This window comes from Procambarus clarkii, chromosome 49 (genome assembly GCF_040958095.1).
Source record: "Procambarus clarkii isolate CNS0578487 chromosome 49, FALCON_Pclarkii_2.0, whole genome shotgun sequence".
Classification (NCBI taxonomy): domain Eukaryota; kingdom Metazoa; phylum Arthropoda; class Malacostraca; order Decapoda; family Cambaridae; genus Procambarus; species Procambarus clarkii.
This window is the reverse complement of record NC_091198.1, coordinates 20,111,111-20,132,849: the sequence shown is the minus strand read 5'-3', so window position 1 is coordinate 20,132,849 and position 21,739 is coordinate 20,111,111. Positions and strand designations below refer to the sequence as shown.

General features: G+C 43.8%; 1 protein-coding gene across 12 annotated transcripts in view; it reads right to left on the bottom strand.

The window, feature by feature from the left end:
- Positions 1 to 21,739, bottom strand: part of Gbeta13F (guanine nucleotide-binding protein subunit beta-1) — a 92,070-nt gene that overhangs the window by 53,066 nt on the left and 17,265 nt on the right. For 2 of the 12 annotated variants that reach the window (XM_069303122.1, XM_069303124.1), the window contains exon 2: positions 20,069 to 20,098. The exons of 9 other annotated variants lie outside the window; for them this stretch is intronic. The gene's annotated coding sequence lies outside the window, so the exon portion shown is untranslated. Of the gene's footprint in view, positions 1 to 5,739; positions 6,370 to 20,068; positions 20,099 to 21,739 lie in introns of those variants that run through there. One more of the 12 variants, XM_045750204.2, reaches the window with a different exon arrangement.

The window sequence follows — 21,739 nt, the reverse complement described above, 5'->3', positions numbered from 1 at the left end:
TAGAATTTGATACTCTTCACTTTATAAGTCAAAAAAACTAAGACTAAAAGCAAACTTCAATAGTCCTAGACCTAATATAACACATATGGCCTATATTAGGCCGTAGATAGCTTGAATTAGGCCTAGGAAGGTTAGGTCATGTTCGTTTAGGTTGTCTTTGCAACAAATAGGTGCCACATTCTTATCAAAGGCATCTGCCATGTCCAGTGCAACAACACGGCTGATAACGAGTCATCCAATGACTGATCCCACATAGTAAAGAGGTTCCGGTATTACCTTACCCGAAACCATCCCGTCGAACCACGAAGTTAATCGATGATGGTAAGAAAAAAGCTTACATTTCTTGCTTAATATCTCAAGACTTTTGTCAGTCATTTCAAGCTTAAACATTGGTCTGTGCTTACTTATTTGTAGAGTTTGCATGTTTACTCCTACAGTCTGGCCAGTGTCCTTCCCTGGCAACTTGTCAGGTGGTGGTGGTTGTTAAAGATTCGCTACCTGGAATTTTAAATTCTAAGTAGCACGGGCTATGGTGAGCCCGTAAGCCAATTGTCCGGTCTATGTGGCCGTATTTGTAGCTAAAAGATAGAGCCCGTTCTTCGCCAGCGTTTGCGACGCCAAGAAACTGTTGTGCCCTAACCTACCCAATATAAGGACATACATAACAGGACATTATGTAAATTTCTTGTAAATCAGTTTTTGGCTATTAGATAAAGTATACGTCTAAATGTGACGTGATATAACAAGAACAGGTTGAAAAGACAAGCCATCACGTGGTTCTCGCTAATTGAGTTTATTGCATCCCAACTTTTCAATGGATTTATTTTACACTTCCATCTCACTCCAGTACGTCGTAATTCAGTATGCTGTAACTGTATTGTGCCGTTTTAGAACCTGATCTTCCATATCTATATTACGCGATCTCTCACCTAAGTTCCATGGAATACAGCGGGCACTTCAGGTATTCTAGTAGTTTAAATGCATTACTGATTCAGTGCATAGAGCTAACGTAGTCCTAATATACAAAACTGGGGACAGGCAGGACACCCTAAACTACAGGTCGGTGTCCTTAACTTGTATAACATGCAAGGTGAAGAAGATCGTGAGAAAAAGCTCGGTAGCATTTCTGGAAAGGGACTAACACCACCAGCATGGGTTAAGGGATGGCAAGTCATGGGTTAAATAGAATAGAATAGTTAAATTAAATAGCAAGTCAGGTTAAATATAATTCTATGACCAAGCAACAAGCATTAAGCAAGAGAAGGATGGCCAGACTGCCTTCTCTTGGACTGTCAAAGTGTTTTCACGGTACCCCATAAGAGACAGTTGTATAAGTTGGAGAAACAAGCTGATGGTGTAGGGTGTTCCAATGGATAAGGGAGTACCTAAGCAACAGGAAACAGAATTACTGTGATGGGCGAGACCTCAGACGTGCGTGATGTCACCAGCTGAGTCCCACAGGGTTCTGTACTTGGACCTATCTTGTTTCTGATATACGTGAATGATCTTCCAGAAGGTATACTCATTGCTCTCAATGTTTGCTGATGTTAAAATTACGAGAAGGATTTTAAGACAGAAGAGGGCTGCAAGAGGCTACAGGATGATCTGGACAGACCAAAGGAATGGTCCAACAAATGGCTACTAGCGTTTAACTCGAGCAAGTGCAAAGTGATGATGGGCATAGGGAGCAGGAGGCCAAACCCAAGCTACCAGCTGGAATAGGAAATCCTTCAAGAGTCAGGACAAGAGAAAGATATGTGGGGTTGATATCACACTAGACCTGTCCCCCGAATCATTTGATTAACAGCTGAGAGGCAGGACCAAGGAACCAAACCTCAACCCCTGCAAGCACAACTAGGCGAGTACAGTGAATGACCTCTACATTTTCCAGTTGTGCAATCTCGTCAGCCACAAGAGATAGCACCAATGCTTTGAAGTATTTTCCTGGTTATCACAATGAGTTTTATTGTGTTTTCTAAACACAAGGCCTTCGAGTTGGCCACGCGCTTCTTTCTAAGAATGACATATCATTTACTTCTATTAAAGTTTTAGTTTTTCCTGTACCAAAGTAATTGTAATCTGTTACTGATGAACATATTTGTTCGGTCGCTATTTCAAGCCCTTTTTCAATTTTTTTCCCCATTATCTCCTGATGCAATTATCCAACCACTTGGGCTGGATGGTAGAGCGACGGTTTCGCTTCATGCAGGTCGGCGTTCAATCCCTAACCGTCCACAAGTGGTTGGGTACCATTCCTTTCCTCATCGTCCCATCCCAAATCCTTATCCTGACCCAAGTGCTATATAGTCGTAATGGCTTGGTGCTTTCTCCTGATAATTCTCTCTCTCCTGATGCAATTTACCAACTTATTTTGGTAACAGCAATGGATGACTCGAAACTTTAGCTTGTATTATTGTCAATGTCTTCTTATGAGGACGAGAAAAACCCTGCAAACACAACGTAACGGGCCCTATGAATCCCTTGTTAAAACTTGTAATAAAGTTGTTACAGCTTGTTATAATGTTTTATGAGGTATTAAAACGTTGTTACAAGTTATTACAACTGTTGGGTATTAAATTAAACCTTGATCGAACGTTGCAGCAACGTTGTAGTTTCGTCGTGTTTGGCGGGAAATAACTTTGAGGACAGTACCTCGTGGGGCCGAATTTCGCACCATATTCAGACCGAATCCAAACAGGAGAAAGGACAAAAGTGGAGTACCTCAGGAGTCGGTACTAGGTCCCAATCTGTTCCTAATACAAGTAAGCGACCTAGCGTAGTGAGCAACACATACCAATGTTAGCTGACTGTTCTTAGTAACTAACGAGAAGTCGTAAAACTGGAGGTGATCTACAATATATTGTAAATTGCACCCCTCTACTTCCCCAAGCCCGAGGCCAGGGTCGACTTGTGAGAGTTTGGTCCACCAGGCTGTTGCTTGGAGCGGCCCGCAGGCCCACATACCCACCACAGCCCGGGTTGGTCCGACACTGCTTTTAGAATTTAGTTTTCTCGAAGATGTCCACGGTTGTTCCGGCAATTATGTGGCGTCTGGTTCACGACTTAAATGCCACAGCACGCAATCTTGTGTACTAATCATAACCCAGTTGAGAAATGGCTGCATAACTAAACTAGACAATTGTAAGTTACGTGAATATAATACACTACAGAATATGGGAAAGATTAACTTTCCACGTCCGAAAATGACTTTGGAGTTAACCATTCTGGATCCAACGCCAGAGACGTGTATCAGCATAAAAGCGTCGGCAGCATATGCCATGTAAACAAACGTCCGGATATCCTTCGGTAACTTGGAAAAAGGACCTTTCCTGCTTGATAGCGTTCTGGGAGTTTTACTCCAAGCCCGAACTGAGGCCAGGCTTGACTTGTGACAGCTTGGTCCACCAGGCTGTTGCTTGGAGGTTATCTTGAGATGATTTCGAGGCTTTTTAGTGTCCCGCGGCCCGGTCGTTCCACCCCCAGGAAGCAGCCCGTGACAGCTGACTAACACCTAGGTACCTATTTTACTGCTAGGTAACAGAGGCATAGGGTGAAAGAAACTCTGCCCATTGTTTCTCGCCGGCGCCTGGGATCGAACCCGGAACCACATGATCACAAGTTCAGTGTGCTGTCCGCTCGGCCGACCGGCTCCCAACATATCCACCACAGGTCTGTTGGTCCAGCACTTTTAGACAATCTAGTTTCCTCTTGATGTCCACGGTTCCCACAATATTTCTTATACTCGCTGGGAGGATGTTGAACAACCGCGGGCCTCTGATGTTTATACAGTGATCTCTGATTGTGCCTTCCAAGCACAATTTGATAATCCTTGAATATGACGCCACCAACATGGAACCTCTACATAAAAAAATGCAAAGATTCACAGCAACATAACCATGAAAAGAGGCCGAGGAAACTGGACCTTGCCATACAGGGTTGGAAGTGGGTGGTGGAGGATGGTGCAGACATGATAATGACTTACAAGATCCTAGGGGGACGTGACCTAATTGAGTAGCAATAGTCAAAATGAGGAACAGTAGAGCAAGGGGGCCCCTCTACTACTACTCGAGCGAGGGGTGGAGCAATCAAGTCACAGATGTTATACGAAATATTCAATTTAAGTGTCGAGGCTAATTCGATATAGTTTTCAATTAAGACTATACATAGTATGATAAAAAAAGTGAAGAGATTCACTGTGTTTAATTATTAATGGTCAAAATGCGGGTGCTTACGGGCGTAAGCTCGATCCTGCAAGCTCATCTAGGTAAACACATCCACGGACAGTCAAGACAGGTAACACTCCACACGTAGGCACAGCTAGGCGAGTGCACAAGCCACGGGGCCACTCAACCTTCTTAAAGGCCAACCCACCCAGGACCAGCCCAAACCCACCCACCCACCCACCCAGGACCAGCCCAAACCCACCCACCCACCCACCCAGGACCAGCCCAAACCAACCCACCCACCCACCCAGGACCAGCCCAAACCAACCCACCCACCCACCCAGGACCAGCCCAAACCAACCCACCCACCCACCCAGGACCAGCCCAAACCCACCCACCCACCCACCCAGGACCAGCCCAAACACACCCACCCAGGACCAGCCAAAACCCACCACCCACCCAGACCAGCCAACCCACCCAGGACCAGCCCAAACCCACCCACCCAGGACCAGCCCAAACCCACCCACCCAGGACCAGCCCAAACCCACCCACCCAGGACCAGCCCAAACCCACCCACCCACCCGGGACCAGCCCAAACGCACCGACCCACCCACCCAGGACCAGCCCAAACGCACCGACTGGGACCAGCCCAAACGCACCGACCCACCCACCCACCCAGGACCAGCCCAAACGCACCGATAGGACCAGCCCAAACGCACCGACCCACCCACCCAGGACCAGCCCAAACGCACCGACCCACCCACCCAGGACCAGCCCAAACGCACCGACCCACCCACCCACCCAGGACCAGCCCAAACGCATCGACCCACCCACCCCAGGACCAGCCCAAACCCATCCACCCACCCACCCCAGGGCCAACCCAAACCCATCCATCCACCCACCCCAGGACCAGCCCAAACCCATCCACCCACCCACCCCAGGGCCAACCCAAACCCATCCATCCACCCACCTCAGGGCCAACCCAAACCCATCCATCCACCCACCTCAGGGCCAACCCAAACCCATCCATCCACCCACCTCAGGGCCAACCCAAACCCATCCATCCCCCCACCTCAGGGCCAACCCAAACTCATCCATCCACCCACCTCAGGGCCAACCCAAACCCATCCCAGGACCAACCAGTGTTAGTGTAGGTGGGCAGACGTATGACTGTTCAGGCCAGGCCGTCCATCCAGCCATGGACTAAGAACCAAGTAATAGTTGACCAGCCCTGAAAGGGTTCACTGCTAGATCTGCTGCGAGTCAATAACCAGCGCTGTTGATATCCTGCTTCAGCCAACCCCCACGACAGGTAGCCCAAACCCCCACACCCAACCAGTCAATTGCCACACACCCAACCAGAAGAGCATCATGCATGCAAAGAGCAGCCGACCCATAAAAGTATCCAGCAGCTGGTGTGTGTACTGAAACAGGATGAAGGCGGTCATGAAATAGAAGGTGCGGAGGTTTGGGGAAGCAGGTAGCCGAGCCAGACAGGGATCGGGAGGGTGTGGGTGTAGCAGACAACACCAGGGCGGCGACGACGGCAGCGGCTGCTGCTGCTGCAGAAGCTTACCCAAGGGAGTGGCGGCAGTGGTAACTGATGAGTGAGGTCACAGGGGCAGCAGGGGAGGCGCTCTCATGCTGGTCCCCCAGGCTCCCGGGGCGCGGGCGGCCGCGGGCGGCGCACACACACGGGGGCGTGAGCCGTGCTGGGGGCGCGAGACCACGGATACACACTGGCCAACCACCCACCTACTGCAGGGCCATATTGGGCCACCAACTACACAACCAGAGCAGCGACTTTGGGCGTCCACAAGAGGCGGAGCTGCAAGGCACGGTGCCCACACTGGCGACGATTGCAGCAGCAGCAGCAGCAGCAGTAGCAGCAGCAGCAAGGGAGGTGGTGGAGGGGTGTGTAGAGGCTCAAGATGGCGGTGGAGCAGGGCGGCGGCTGCGCTCCTGCGGCTGCTTCTGCTGCTGCGTGACAAGTGTGGCAGCTGCGGCAGAAGGCAAGAAGGCGTTGTATGTGCGCGAGCACCGACACTTTGCACTGCGGCACCAACACTAGCACTGCGCGCTCCGGGCCCGACTTGACCTGGCAGGTAGTGCAGCGCAGACCACCTGCTCAGCACCAAGTCTAGAAAGCGACTGAGTGCAGCGCGTGGCCTGTCGCGCAGCTACCCCGGCGCAGCCGCACTGCCCCGCCACGCCCGCACCACGCGCACACGCACGCAACACCACGCACGCATCGATCCCATACACACCTGCCACAGCCACCACACGCACACGCCCGCCCGCACGCCCATCCTCACTCGGAGATTACACGAGAAAACAGTGGGCCAGACAGTGAACCAGACCGTCGCACCAAACACGCCCACATTCATCTATATGTGCAAATATTGCAACACGTCCAGTCGGGCATATATCTATGGGCGTATGTATGTAAGCACGTGCAACCATGTATGCGCACACGCCCAGTATGCATCACAACGCAAACACCAAAAACACACCCTCGAACGAAAACCCTGGGAAAACACTTGCATGCCTCGGAGAAGATCTCTCTGACGGGAAGCAGAAGGTCATAGAGATAGTGGTCAATAGCTAGTACCCACAAGGGTTAGTGTTAGAAATGATTAAAGCTGTTTCTAAACAGACATTCCAGGTCAAAGTTGGCACACCATATAAAGTTAGAGTTAAGATATACGATTAAGAAAATGCAGACGAGACCATTCAAATTCAGATGTGAACTTACAGATGGCTACGGGAATGTAACTCTTGAGAAGTGCAAAGATATTTAATTATGAGCAAGATCACAGGACCAGTTTGAGATGAAAGAAGTAACCTTATCCCAGAGGACAAAGAACTGGGAGTCAATACAACACCAAATTTAACGCTGGAAGCCCAATTTTAAAAAAATGGATTGCGTCAAATTATTGCCAAATTCGATTACTTTTTGGCTCGTATAACAATGAGTGAAAAAACATTCAGTAACGTTACACACAGAAATCACAATAGGGTGGTGTATTAAATGAACAAATCCACAAATAAGCTCAGTTGATTAAGGCAGCGTCTGGGATACTGTACTCTAGGACGTCGGTTCGAATCCTCGTCACGGCCCTTGTGGATTTGTTCACTCAGTAACGTTTTCAATATTGTTAAATTAAAACAAACTTATCACAAACTGTCAAACAAGAAAGCTTGGTTACTACATAGGCTAGATATGAACACCAAAATCCTATGCGTCTCGTTCCCATACATTTATACCTTGATTTTTTTTTTATGCTCGATATCCTTATTTTAAACCCATGACTCCCAAATCTGTTTTCACTTAGATTTAACAATTTCAACATTGTCTACCTGTTATATGTTAACTATCATCATTTAGGCTTAGGGGGGCAAATAAATGATAGTATTAAACGGCATCTGCCACTTTTTCGTCCATTTTAATAACCTAATAAACCTTCTTGTAGCGACTAGTCATCTAAATTTGGCACACCATAGGTCAGATTTTAAAAAATAGGTATAGAAAAATACCCATTTTTATAAATGTATTCTTTTACAGGATTTTTTTTTTTTTAATTATTTTCAGGGAAAGGAATGAATACCTGATGCACATTTTTTGCTGAAATGCACAATGTAGAGTCGAAGGATTGTGGGGCGAAGTGAACGGCCAATCAAACACAGGGTAAGGGAATAGGGGTCATTTAACATAGAAAAAAGATTGGGGTTGGTTTAGGGTCAAACTTTGGATAAGGCATTGGGTAAAACTCTGAGGGGTGTGAAGACCTCGGTAGAGACATTAACCCGTGATATTTGGTGCGTCTGTTGGCAAGGAACTAAAGCCATCACAGGCGATTTGTCACAATAACGTAGCTGAAGTAGGTTGACCAATCCACACACTAGAAAGTGAAGGGACCACGACGTTTCGGTCCGTCCTGGACCATTCTCAAGTCGATTGTGAATGGTCCAGGACGGACCGAAACGTCGTCGTCCCTTCATTTTCTAGTGTGTGGATTGGTTAACTAAAGCCATTATTCTGAATGTTAAAGTTTTTTTTCTTCTTTCAAGTATACATTCCAGGATTTGCAATCGTTAGGCGAGTGGGAGATTCCAGGATTTTTGTATCCTTGAGACACCAGCTTTATCAGTCATTGGAGGATGTAAATTTGTATGCCACTTTTGCTTTTTGGAGAGGGTCGTATTGTTTATTTGGGGTGTTCTTGACTATTATTAAATCAGGGTTCTTTTTTGTTTGTTTTTGTTTTTTAGTATATAATGAAGTCCAATTTTTCTAATCCCTCGGATCTGCCTGAGGAATTAGACTCATTCCTCTCAATGTTTACTGACGATGCAAAAAATTATGTTGAGGATTAAGACAGAAGATAGCAAGAGGCTACAAGATGACTGGGACAAACTGAAAGAATGGTCCACCAAATGGCTATTAGAGGGGAAATTTCCCCGAGGATTTCCTCGGGGAAATCCAAAGTATTGAAATTAAGACATAGCAGGAAGCCACACTTAAAAAATTGAGTAGAGAAAAAATCTGGGGGTTGATATCATACCAAACTTTTCTCCCGACGTCCACATCAAAAGGATAGCATTAGTTGCCCATGCTCGGTTGGTCAATATAAGAACTACCTTTAGATATTTAAGGTATGATTTAGTAGGCACGCCTGGGAGGGTAGAGACTCAGATGGCACTAGGCAGTAAGGAAGAGACTGAAGAAGGATGTGATAACAGAAGGGAGAGGGAATACCTGATTCTTGCACTATCCTCATTTTGCCTTTAACAGATAAAAGTCCAATATGCAAATAAATTATATGATGCATGTAAATAAGTCACCTCTGTGTAAACTGCAATATAGTTCAGCAATATCCAATAGTTTAATATGCAAAGTTTTACCTAATATAAGTGACTAAACTGCAATATGTTCAGGTACATTATTATACGTAACAATTACACTACAAACAATAGTTGCAACCACAAATGTAATTAGAAGTGGATACAAAGTGTATATGGATACTGCAACAATCTACTGTGTTAAACATCCTCTGGGGGTACGATTAAGACATTCTATGCAGTCTTCAATCCTTTTGCACTAGTTTACATTATGTGGTGAAGAAGTAAGTAGACATTGCTAGTGGAAATGACTACTTAAGACATCAGAAGGCAAGTGCAATGGGTGTGCTGGGAGACAATTCTATCAACATCAAGAGCCCAAGATTTTAATAGTTTCCCCTGCAAACTTAAGGGACAACATAACTTGCCAACTTGTTATGTGTTCGAAAGAAAACTTGATAAACACTTTCGAAGGATAGATAATCAATCGGCCTGGTTGACCAGACCATCAACTAATAGTTCTAGTCAGAGACCAGGACACCAATTCCCGAGACCAACAAGAAGTAGACAACATGAAGTTCACAAGCTGTAACATGGCATAGGTATATAAAAGCCATTGAGAGCTCATAGGCAGGACCGAAGAGCCGAAGCTCAACCCTGCGCAAGCGTAACTAGGCCAATACATTTCCCCCCAGGTTCATGGATAGTCTATTAGAATAGCACACACATGAAATATGCTTAATTAAACTAAGCAACCTTGTTCATAGAGCAGCGGGAGCAGCAGTGGATGGAGGTGGTAGGATGGTGAAGAGCAGTGAAGGGGGCAAGTATTTATGGCAGTGTGTGGGAGAAGGGCCGCTACTTGGGTGGATACTCGAGAGCACCTGGACTGCCCAGGGAGGAACCCAGTCTTAGCGTAAGGCACAAACATATTGGGACTCGACACCCCTTGCCTTATCAAGCATCATAATACGAGGCTGACCCCTTTATCAGCTTTATATAGATAAGGTTTAGTAATCCCTCATTGTTTTAACATTGAGGTATCATTTAACAGTACCAATAATATCTCTATGAAGAAAATTTACTTAACCGTTGTTAATACAAGGCCCCATGTACAGCACTGTGAGGGCCATCCGACTGTCCAGTTCTTCCCTTAACATATCTACCCACCCCTGTGCACTGTGCCTACCTGCCCTCTGCACACTATGCCTACCCATCCCCCTGTGTGCTGTGCCTACCCACCCACTGTGCCGACCTACCCCTGTGCCTACCTACCGCTGTGTACTTAATGAAATACCGGACACAAGACACAGCTCTACCCACAGAAGGTTACGTGAGGTCAGGACAACCTAACATACGGTGCACCACGAGCGTAGCTCTCATCCTGTAACTACACTTAGGTAATTACACACACACACAAAAGAGGCACGAGTTACAAGGAAAGGCTGCGTGAATTGCACTTGACGATGCTAGAAGACAAGAGCTCAGGGAGACATGATCACCACATACAAAATTCTCAGGGGAATTGACTGGGTAGATGAACAAAATTCATCTACCAGGGGGAAGACAGGGGGGGGGGTTGAGAGGAAGACAGGGGGGGTGAGAGGAAGACGGGGGGGTGAGAGGAAGACGGGGGGGGGTGAGAGGAAGACGGGGGGGGTGAGAGGAAGACGGGGGGGGTGAGAGGAAGACGGGGGGGGGGTGAGAGGAAGACGGGGGGGGTGAGAGGAAGACGGGGGGGGGGGTGAGAGGAAGACGGGGGGGGGGGGGTGAGAGGAAGACGGGGGGGGGGGGGGTGAGAGGAAGACGGGGGGGGGGGGGGTGAGAGGAAGACAGGGGGGGGTGAGAGGAAGACAGGGGGGGGTTAGAGGAAGACAGGGGGGGGTTAGAGGAAGACAGGGGGGGTTAGAGGAAGACAGGGGGGGGTTAGAGGAAGACAGGGGGGGGGGGTTAGAGGAAGACAGGGGGGGGTTAGAGGAAGACAGGGGGGGGGGTTAGAGGAAGACAGGGGGGGGTTAGAGGAAGACAGGGGGGGGTGAGAGGAAGACAGGGGGGTTGAGAGGAAGACAGGGGGGGTGAGAGGAAGACAGGAGGGGGTGAGAGGAAGACAGGGGGGGGGAGAGGAAGACAGGGGGGGTGAGAGGAAGACGGAAGGGGGGTGAGAGGAAGACGGAAGGGGGGTGAGAGGAAGACGGAAGGGGGGTGAGAGGAAGACGGAAGGGGGGGCGAGAGGAAGACGGAAGGGGGGGGGGGGGCGAGAGGAAGATGGAAGGGGGGCGAGAGGAAGATGGAAGGGGGGCGAGAGGAAGACGGAAGGGGGGGTGAGAGGAAGACGGAAGGAGGGAGTGAGAGGAAGACGGAAGGGGGGTGAGAGGAAGACGGAAGGGGGTGCGAGAGGAAGACGGAAGGGGGGGGTGAGAGGAAGACGGAAGGGGGGGGGGTGAGAGGAAGACGGAAGGGGGGGGGGGTGAGAGGAAGACGGAAGGGGTGCGAGAGGAAGACGGAAGGGGGGCGAGAGGAAGACGGAAGGGGGGGGGGCGAGAGGAAGACGGAAGGGGGGGGGGTAAGAGCAAGACGGAAGGGGGGGGTAAGAGCAAGACGGAAGGGGGGTAAGAGCAAGACGGAAGGGGGGGGGTAAGAGCAAGACGGAAGGGGGGGGGGGGTAAGAGCAAGACGGAAGGGGGGGTAAGAGCAAGACGGAAGGGGGGGGTAAGAGCAAGACGGAAGGGGGGGGGTAAGAGCAAGACGGAAGGGGGGGGTAAGAGCAAGACGGAAGGGGGGGGTAAGAGCAAGACAGGGATGATTATAGTGATGTGGGTATCATTTACTACTTGTTTACCATCCACCATTCCTATACTATACAGTACAATTTTCAGGAATTAATTTCTAAAAGATTCTAGTAATATACTAGGTCACCTGTATTTGTTATGGTTGAGGAGAGAGTGCACGAATACGCAATAGTATGTGCGAGAGAGAGGGGGGAGGGAGGGTGCTATACACACACACTGACAGTACCAAGTGGCGCCTCATTAGTATGCACGCTGGTGTGTTGCCGAGACTGTTGCACTAACCTCCAACACATGAGCACAACACACGAACAGGCTATGTTCGGGTATGTTCCGAACAGTCGGATATGTTCCGGTGGACGGTTTATCCAACATATCACTTACTGTCTGACTCCCCGTCCTCCCCCTATCCTCTGCTTCGCCATGTCAAACATCCTAAGCAGCACTAACCTTATGCCTCATTGTGTATTTGTCTTACTTTATATCTGGCTTGACAAGCTCCAATTATACATACATTTGCATTTGAGTTGTAAACCAAATCATTTTCCTAGGTAACCTAGAAAACATTCTTACCCCTAATTTTAAATCAAAAACAATATCCTCATTCTTCACTTCAAAATTGCATTATGTATACTGAAGTTTTTTAAATAATTATAATCAACATTAGATGTAATAAATACCCTATGTCCAACTCCTTAATCATCTGAAGGATTTTTATTCATAAAAATATTACCAAATACAAAGCTATCAAATAATGGATTAACAAAATTTACCAAATTAAAAAAATGAGAAATATAAGAGATGAACTCTAGTTTTATATCAAATAGTGCTACAAATAACAGTTATCTTACAACATATTTGGAGCCACCAGCTGTGGCCACCTTGCAAAAACTTGACAATGAGGTAATCTTAGATGTATACACCACTGTCCGCACACTCACAAGTAAAGGACATGTCCGCACACTCACGAATATCTGCCTTTCGCTCTCTGACCTACCAAAAACCATCAGCTGTACAATACTGAGCAAGGCAGGGACCCGAGAAGACAACACCCGGGTAAAAATGTTGTCGAGATAGGTTAGTCTCTGTGTGGTTGATAGGCAAAGAGAACATGGAATATGTATTACAAAGAGTTAGCAAGCTAGATATGAACATCTGACTGTAATTAGTTCTGAGAGTTGTTGTTCTTGAAAAACCCAGCCTGAGGTCAGACTTGGCTAACAATAACATGATCTGAAAGGATGTCACTTGAGGAAGCCTGCAAAGCTTACAAATACACTAAATGTGGCCAATCTGTAACATCTAGCAAAAACTCTCCAAATGTGTCTTGGAAACCTTGACCCGTGTTCCGGTAATACTTCTTACATTTGGTGGGAGGTCAACAAATAAAAAATGACTTTTCTAATTGAGCTACAACCTTCATGTTGGACTTGTTTCCTTAGCATGAAGCTAAACAAACACGATTTTCACTCAAAAATAGTTTTACATTAAATTATAATTTTGTTCATTTCAAAATCACATGATATGACCTTTGACCTTAAAAACAGTGTCTGAGAATTAGCTACTGTATCTATTTCTATGAAATCTGACAAGCTAAAAAAAAAGTTTATTGATGTTTATCATGTTAATATTATAAATTAAAAAATTTGTAAACTATTTCATTCCTTTTTTCAGAATCTTAACTATTAATGAATATATAACAACTCTTGTATATACAGTATCTTAAAAAAAAAAAATTACAATATTACACCAGAGATAGATTTACAAGGAAGTTTCACAGAATTGGTCCTACAGACTAAGCAATTTGTAAGCTTACGAAGAAATTTAAAAAGAACTGGGCTCGTACACAACAAAGTGGGCAGGGGATACCAAAGGACAGAATATGAAAGGAGGATTGATAGAGAACGATAACTGCTGGAGGATAAACCAATAACGTTAGGTTAGGGAAGCCAGTCGAAGACTCAACATACCCAAGACAACAGTTCACAGAATCATATGTTTGACATAGATGAAAATGGCTTATCACATTCAGGTACTGCATGCCTCAAGTGAAGAAGATTATCCAAATTGAGTATCAAGGTGAGCAGTTTGTAGATCAAATCAATAACAAAGGTTTATTGCATAAAGTCTTATTCAGAATTGAGGCGAACTTTGCCACATGTAGTGAAGTCAAATGAAGTCAATCTGGTTTGGAAAAAAAAAAAAAATCTAAATTCATAAAATGGCACTTAACATTCACTCTTGATAAACACTTCCAAATGATACCTGATCAAACAGGCTGTGACTCGTAGGTCAGGCTGTGACCAGCCGCGTCCAACAGCCTAGTTGACCAGTCCAGCAACGAGGGCCTGGTTGAGGAACCAGGCCACGGGGATGCTAAGCCCCAAAATCATCTCAGGGTAACCTCTCCCCAAAAGTTAACGCATGGCTTTGAAGGACTATATCTAAACTTTATGGACCATTCTTCTTTCGTTAACCCTTCGGCTGTGCATCGCATCATATGAAGTAGTAGGAAACGACCTAAGATTTAAACATCTTTAACATACATGGTGCTCACTGTTCAGGCCTTCAGTAATAATCCCTTAAATTGAAATAAAAATCTAGAGTCCCTCAGTTTCTTTCTGTAGCCTTATTAAAAAAAATGAGGACCATATCTGACACCACCACCATTTAGTGTCTGAACACGCAGGGCAGCTATACTAGGAGTAGTGTAGTGTATACAGTATGCACACTACAGCATACTGTAGTGTGTTTATATTTATACCTGTCAACAAGCCATTCAGGCTTGTTCGCATTTATACCTGTATATCTGTACGTACCTTCATTTTAAAAGTTATACCTAATGAACCCCATCTTTGACATCAATACAACTTGTAAGAACCAAAAACTATATACAAAAGGCGAGTAACAATGAAAATATTGTAAATCAACAGTTATTCCTGTGTGGCACCTCACCTCATTTTCCCTGGAAAAAAAAATGCAACTTCTTTGGCTCACTACAGCTAAACCACAAGAGATAGAGAGACTTCTTTTATTTGGATTTTTTTCCTTCCTTGATGCTAATCAAAAATGTCAAAAAGAAAAATAATTTTTTTTTTCATAATTTATTTCATGCAACCCAGTGTTGCAGGATTACTGTATAGGCATAGAGGCCGGAGAGTTAAGCATTTGTAACAGACACCGTCTACCTTGATATGCTTCAGCAGTTTCTAGAACCACAGCTTTTTGACAATGGCATCATTATTTTGATGATCATGTGCTTCAACAAGATGGAGCACCATGTCATTAAGCACTAATAGTCCGAAAATAGTTCAACAGATGCTTTTCCATCAGTGGATTGGACGTGAAGGACCTTGACGTCGGCCTCCGGATTTGACATCCTAGGATTTCTTTGCATGAGGATTCATAAAAACAAAGGTTTGTCACCAAAGAATCAATTGTTTAGAGGAACTTAAAGTATGCATTCAGCTTGGCAGTGCAGGACACTACTCCTGACATGCTTCAAAATGTGTTTTGCAACACTAAGGTTAGATGTGAAATGTGCAGGGATACAGACAGAGCACGAAGTTGAAAGTTCTCAAAGACGATTAGACGTGATTTATAAATATGTTTTTGCTTCATAATTAGGCAAAAATATGAAATTAGGTAGGTTTTTAATAGATTTGTGAGATTTCATAGATATTGATAGCTAATTCTGGAACACCCTTTATATAAAATAGTTTAGGTATATCTATAATTTTGGAGTGGAACAATATTCACTTTGCGAGACAAGAAGCCTGTGTACATACATGTTATGCTTATACTGTATTTAAATTCCCCAAGGTTAAACTACAGACCTCCCGAAGGTGCAACCCCAAAACAAGCCGACTTATTCTCGGGTACCTACTGTAACCCCGCGATTATCCGGGATTCGAACATCCGAAAAACGCCCTTATACGGCCAAAATCGTGAACGGATAAAGTTATCACAATATCCAGCCAAAATAGCCACAGGGACCGGATTAAAGCAGGTTTTCTGCAGAAATTACACTATCCGTTCAGTCCCCCGGATAATCGTGCCTTTGTCCGTATATGAAAACATGAGGCGGGCCATACGGTATTAATCCCGTCTGCCCGAGACTCGAGGCGCATGGTGTAGGTGGGGGTGGGGTGGGTGGGTGGTGTTGGGAGGGTGGGAGGGGTGCGTCAGGAGGGACTACCTGGGTACAGGAATTACCATTAATTTTAAAACAATTAATCATAGCCAAAAACAAATAAAATAACTACTAGTAATTATGTAATAACAAATAAGTTTCCTAAAAGCATTGTGCACAGGCTGAAGTTTCCTTCAAAAATATTGTGAATTTTTTTCCTCCTGGCGGCCTACGTAACGCTATGGCTGCCCCAAGTGGACCTGTCCAACACTGGTCAACCCATGTGCGTCCGTCCCTCGTGTTATACACAGTGCTGCGCCATTAGTGAAATATTTTTTTAAATAACTTTTTTATTTTCATAGTAACTTTGAACATTTTTGGCCAAGACTATGTCTGGTAGCAGCATCAATCATTCTGGAGGTGTTAAGAGGAAGAAAGTTGTCCTAACAATAAAAGACAAGTCACAGTTATACACCTCAACCAGTGCGGCCTCACAGTGTTGCGCCATTAGTGAAATATTTTTTTAAATAACTTTCTTAATTTTCATAGTAATTTTGAACATTTTTGGCCAAGAATATGTCTGGTAGCAGCATCAATCGTTCTGGAAGTGTTAAGAGGAAGAAGATTGTCCTAGCAATTAAAGACAAGTTACGTGTTGTTCAAACAGTGAGGCGTCACAGGCAGCCAAGCTCCTTCAACAAGTGAGGCATTACAGGCAAACCAAGCGCTTTCAACAAGTGACGCGCCACAGGCAAGCCAAGCGCTTTCAACAAGTGAGGCGCAAGCAAGCGCCTTTAACAAGTGAGGCGTCACAGGCAAGCCAAGCGCCTTCAACAAGTGAGGGCATGCAAGCGCTTCAACAAGTGAGGTGCAAGCAAGCACCTTCAAGTGAGGCCTCACAGGCAACTCAAATGCCCTCAACCAGTGAGGCTTCAGCAGCTGGCAGTCAAAACTAACTTAGCTTAATGAACTGTACAATAATTTTAAGTGTTAATTTTAGTGTTGTGTTAGTATAGGTTACGTAAATTGTTAAGAATTTTTAACATCAAGATGTGTGGCATCAATCAAGAAGACGAACACCAACAAGGTAAGTTGAGGTTTCTAGTTGAATATTTAATAATTGTATGTGGCAAGGCAATTCAAATTATGTTGTTTGTAGTATAAAAATAGTTGGAAATGGTCACTTTTGGACTCGTAGGTGAAAAAGTACCATTATCCGAAAAATGTGATAATCCGGCTGGGGGTCCTTCCCATATAGTCCGGATGATCGAGTGGAGACAGTATTTATTGCTAGATGAATAGACGTATTAGGTGATAGGAAACGTGCCCAACCAATTCTATCCTACCTAGAATTCGAAAATGAGATTCCAGAGTGTATGTCGAGAACAAACTTGTCTGGAAAAGGAAAAATTAAATTTTGGGATGGATTTGGAAACGGGAGTAAAAAGTTATAGGTGTGTGCAGTAGATTAACAATTCATGCTCTAAACCTGTATCAGGCAAGTTCTGACTTCTTTGATAGTCCCTCTCTCTACTTCTCAGCACGGTTTCCAATTTAGACCTTTTCTGGAACATTTAGCTCCAGTTGTTTCACATCCCTCTTAATTTATGATCAATTTCGCTGATAATTATTGAAACTTACATGGATGATGTTTTTTTGAGTTTAGAGATGGACTAAGATTTATCTTTTAATTTGTTAGCTCTTTTTCAACATTTTCATTTAGCATCACCTGCTTCTCAGTCTTGCGGAGGACAAGTAGGTGCAAGGGGCTGGTACAGTATACCTGGGCAGATGCCTCTTAAGTAGATACAAATAACTTTATCAAGTGTGTGAAATGGATAAGAAGTTCATACACAGTTCCTGCTGCCCATTTCATATTAAAGGGCACAGCAGCAGTAGAAAACAATTAAGGAAGACTATGAGGCACAATAACGTGGCTGAAGATATGATGACAAAATCCCACACTGGAAGATAGAGCAATGACTTACTGTTTTAGTCCATCCTGTACCATTATCAAGATGTCACACGGTTTAATAATGGTCCAGGATGGACCGAAACGTTGTTTCTTAATTTTCTGATATGTGGTTTGGTCATCAATTAAGGAAGATTGCATTAATAATTATTAATATTAATCCATCAATTCTATGGATGATAGAAAACTTTCACATGTGAATAGTGAATAAATGATAGGGTGACAACTGAAGGAAAAAATTAAAAGGAATCTGTTTATAAGGAAGACCCAAGCACAACAGATGATGAAGATAGTGGAATGGAGGTGGACACATACAGGGCTGAAAGAAAAATATAACAGACAGTATGGTTTTCGATGTTCTCACCTAGTGATTGCGGGGGTGTTTGAGCTCTTGCTCTTTGGTCCCGTCTCTCAACTGTCAATCAACTGGTGAACAGATTCCCAAGCCTTTTGACTATCATATCTACATTTGAAACAGTATGGAGTCTGCCTCCACCACATCACTTCCTAATACTGTACCTTTTATTAATTACCGACACTAATAAGGTTAAAATATCTCTATGGCTCATTTGGGTACTCAATTTCCACCCAGTGTCCTCCTGACTTAGTGCATGGTTGTATATTACTATATGCCTTTGTATTAAAGTTTGTTATACTGTATAATTAAGTGCCGAGTTTTGGACTCTAATATTACTTTAATTGAATTTTACTTATTTTAATTGTATTTTAGTATTATATTTTTAGTGGTGTACTCTATGATTCGATTTTAATTGTATAAAGAACGATCGAGTTACTATATTGTGACAGCTTGATAACGGACGCAAAAATATCCAATACATTAGTTTAGTGAGCAATTTCTTTAACAATTTATATCAGCACTAACACAGTCAATATTTTTCTTCATTTTAAATTAAAATGCTAGTGTATATTTAAACCTTTCTGGTGGTTACTGATCCACAGGGTGGCAGAAGTGGCAAAACCCCCTCAAAAAAATCCAAAACCTCCCCCCCTCCCCCCCAAAAAAAACTCCAAAATGCCCAACAAAAAATATCCTGTTTGGCTCTTCGACTCAAAGAATCAAGAGAGAGATGTAAAGAAGTTCATTTTTTCCTGTATGGGTTATTGCCAAGTAAAATGCATAGAAGGAAGAGGTTATTGAAGCAAATTCCATCCACAGCTTTAAGAACTACGATGAAACATTGACATTGAGAGAGTTAATTAGCACACCAGGTATAAAATAGCTAGGTTGAGTATAAGAGCTAGATCTTAATGCCTTATGAAAAACAAAAAAATCACTGCTTGACATTTTAAAAAGCTCTTGTTATCCAACCAATGATTTTCTTGCAGTTCCGATCATTAACTTTTTGTGCTCTTTAAATGTAAGATCTTCCAACATTACTTTAAGTCAGTTACATTGCCTTTTCTGCTACAGTATATTGAATGGTTTAACCATTCCGTATACATTTCCAGTTTCAATTTTAGTATTTTCCACATTGCAGAAGTATCTTGAGGTTATCTTGAGATGATTTCAGGGCTTTAGTGTCCCCTCGGCCCGGTCCTTGACCAGGCCTCCACCCCCAGGAAGCAGCCCATGACAGCTGACTAACACCCAGGTACCTATTTTACTGCTAGGTAACAGGGGCATAGGGTGAAAGAAACTCTGCCCATTGTTTCTCTCCAGCGCCTGGGATCGAACCCAGAAACACAGGATCACAAGTCCAGCGTGCTGTCCGCTCGGCCGACCGGCTCCCCTTTTAAGTAATTATTTACCTTAACACAGTTGTATTGTTTTCCCTCAGTCCACTGAAAGATTTGACTTGCAACAGATAATGCTTTCCTCGGATTTTCCCTAATTTGCTTCCAATATGAATATTCTTGCCAAATGGGGTATCTTATCATATTTATTTCTTGGACTGCAAGACTGGTGAAACTCTGTTTACATGCATCACTTTCACTCCATAACTCAATTCACAATAACACACTGATTCACACCCGTTGTCATCCAGCATACCTCAATTTCAAGGTATGTCACTTAAACCAGTATTTTAAGTTACTAAATGTAAAAAATATAGATGCAACTTTCCTGACATGTGAAAGCTAGCTTTAAATCTTCACAGCCTTAAAAGGGCTTAAAGCACCGTACAAGAAGCAAAGCAAAAATAATTTAGCTCACGTTTCCCCTACTCCAAACATCCACACTCACCTGAAAGAAAAGAAGCAAATGTTAAAACAAATCACTTGAAACTGTATTAAAAAACTAAGGCAGCAAGCCAAGCCTCCTCCAATCATTATAAATCACAAAATAACCCTAAATTGGTTTGATCACATGAGAAATATCAAGATATTCTTGGCCTCTTGTGCCAACATGCTTCACTTAACATACAATATCACGAAAGATTCCTTAAGAGCTAAATGCCTTTCACCAGACTACTCTTCTTTGCAGCCTACTCCACGCCCCCCAATCTATCTATTCTCACCTTCCCTACTATAACCACATGTAACCTACCAGTACCCAGTAATGTTAAATTTTCCATACTTCTATATATGGTTCTTACAAAAATGTTTTTTTTTTGTAATTATTAAATCTAAGGGGGCCATATCTGAATTAATTCATCCTCTTTTTACTTTTAAGCAATTGTATAGCCCTTCCCTGGAAACACAAACTGAAACTGTCTCTATTTTCCGCTTGTTACAACTTGTAGTAAAGTTGTTACATTTTGGCTTAATGTGTTTATGACGTATTAGAATGTTGTTACAACTTGCTATATTGGTTGTTGTAACTGGTTAGGTGGTGTTAAAACTTATTCGAACGTTGTACCAACGTCGTAAGTTTCGGTGTGTGTGTTTGGCGGGTTAGACTTTAGGATCACACACAAGACACCTAGGATATACTATGAGTGATGTGATCAGATATCGGCACCAAAATCAGCTCATTTTTGGGGTATCTGAGCAACCCGTCCTCTTAAAAACAATGTCACTTTTCGCTCGTATGCGCGCTATGGCCAAATTTGGACGTAATCTGAAATGAAATCGACTTCACAAAAGTGACGTACTAATCCATTTTCTGTTTGAGTCGTCCAGCTTACTCGGCAAGCTTAGAAGAGGATTCTTTCCATTAATGTTTTTCCATAACGTTTTGAAACTTTGAGAATTTACTGCCCACCTAACCTATCAGAGGACCCTTAACTTACTGTTGTTGAAAAAAAAAATCCCAAATTTATATTAATTTTTTTTTTTCATTTTCAAATTACGTCCATATTCGGCCATACGGCCAAAAGCGACGTTCTTTTTAAGAGGACAGGTTGATCTGAGACACCAAAACATAACAGTAATACTGTATGACAATGATTATCTGAACCAATTGGCACCTCAAATATCCAGATAACCGAAAATATGAATAACTGAATAAAAGATCACACGACCATTTGTCATAATTATTTAAGTTTTGGTACAGATATATATTTGAACACATTAAAAATATCTGTAATGGTACAGGGTATCTATCTTACATACAGTATAACAAAGGTTCAGCCTCCTTATCTCGAAACACCCCTATTAATAAAGACGAACAGGAAATTCTCAAGTCCAGATAATCCAGGCATAACAATTTCCTCCTTATGTATACCTGCTTGATGGGGTTCTGGGAGATCTACTCCCCAAGCCCGGCCCGAGGCCAGCCTTGATGCCTATGTACTGAATGAGTTATCCAGTGGTGTGCAGGTCTCTGTTTATCTGTCTCTACCTCCCTCTTGTTCTGTACCCCAGAACTTGTAATATACACACATACACACGCCCAGCATACACAAAACAACCATAACAGTATTTTTACTATAGATATTCCGAT